Below are 1,590 nucleotides of genomic sequence, written 5' to 3' on the forward strand. Positions count from 1 at the left end.
AGCCACTGCGCAGAAAATTGACGTTCTGTTCTCTGATTGGCCCGGCCAAAAATCTGCCAGCGAAATCCATCTCAATGGGAGAAGTCCCAGACGGAGCAGTGAAGCGAAACTAGAATCGAGCTGAGCTGCATAGGAAGGCAAGGGCCAGGCTAGGGCTAACTGTGCATATTTGAGGTTTTTGTTTTCAGAAAGCCAGATAGCCATTATCCTGAGTCATGAACCAACCCTGCTCTGTAGCAGGATTATTTGAGCAAATCCTGAGYTTGTCTTATTTTTTAGCTCAGAGCTGCACAATGAAAGTGTCAGACTTCTAGAGGMGCCTGTASATGTTRGAGCGCTAATACTCCTCAGAAWTCTGTGTCGGGAGAGGGTGATAAGACYGCGATTAGACGTCTTGTCATTTCTGGATGAATATCCGTTTGAGCGTTTTTAGATGTTCCTTTCTGATTGYACAGGTTTCTATCTTTTCCTCCAATGAAATATAAAGTAATTAGTGAAGAAAACCCRTCTGGATRACAGCAGACTAACTGCACGTAAAATATAAGACGGGTCTGGACCACTCCTGAATTTTGTTTGTGTCTGAAAAAAATCTTAGAATACGAGAAAACTGGTGAATGCCACAAATTCTCCTAAATCACTCGTACGCACAATTTAAGAACAAATCTGTGCGTACGAACGGTTCTTGCATGAGTCTTCTTATTTCCTCCCGTTGCCATTGTGAATCGTGTTATCGGACTTCCATTGATGAGGGCTTCTTATGTACTCGTGCTCCAACTTAACTCGGAGGTAACTTGACTCAGAATTCAGTTACCCAATTGATATCACCTGTTCTGAAACTGAAGATCCTGAGTATCACAGAGCAGGTTAGGTTCATTCAGAGTTTCTGCCTTCTGCCCAGGGCTTGTTGAGCCTGCTTTCTGAAACGGGGCCCTGAAGAGAAAACGAGTAACCAGATCTTCAGTGTTTTGAATAATTCAGTCCCTTGGTCATAGCTTGAAACACAAACTCAGGTTTCCATTTCTTYTCTGGTGATAAAAAGCATCAATTATGGATCAGAGTCTGAGATCAGTTGAGACATTTTTTGTTGTGTTGCAGTAAAAAATGGTATGAAGAGATGAATCTAAAGGCTGTGTTCATTTGTTTCTTTATTTCATCCCATATTATTCAGCTGCATATTTTAGAAGGATAATATGAAACTGTTTGTTTTAACTTTTCATATATTTAAACTAAAACAATGTTCTGACTAAGCCTGTCGCGATAGTCAATAAATCAATTAATTGCACGATAAGTTATTTTGAGGTTGTTAAAAAAATGAGGACGATAAGTTTCATTTTCCTGCTTGTTGGTTTACTTTGTCTCTCTCCCTCTCTGTGCTCCGCTGCACAGGAGCTCAGCTGACTCCTCCCCTCCTGTTTTCTTAGTGTCGGGAGGAGTGAACTCTCGCGTTAGCGTGAGAGCTCGTAGCAATAACAAACTAAAGAAACGTTTCAAAGCAGAACGCGGCTGCTGCAGTGTCGGAGCACTAGAGCCTGAAATTCGCTGCGGGGAGACACAGAGAGAGAGAGAGAGAGAGAGAGAGAGAGAGAGAGA

At 42.2% G+C, this 1,590-nt stretch overlaps 1 protein-coding gene across 4 annotated transcripts in view; it reads left to right on the forward strand.

Annotated features, from left to right (window-relative positions):
* atp6v0a1a (ATPase H+ transporting V0 subunit a1a) overlaps positions 1 to 1,590 on the forward strand; it is a 17,216-nt gene that overhangs the window by 10,479 nt on the left and 5,147 nt on the right. The window lies entirely within an intron of this gene.

This window comes from Austrofundulus limnaeus, unplaced genomic scaffold (genome assembly GCF_001266775.1).
Source record: "Austrofundulus limnaeus strain Quisiro unplaced genomic scaffold, Austrofundulus_limnaeus-1.0 Scaffold4, whole genome shotgun sequence".
Taxonomy (NCBI): Eukaryota; Metazoa; Chordata; class Actinopteri; order Cyprinodontiformes; family Rivulidae; genus Austrofundulus; species Austrofundulus limnaeus.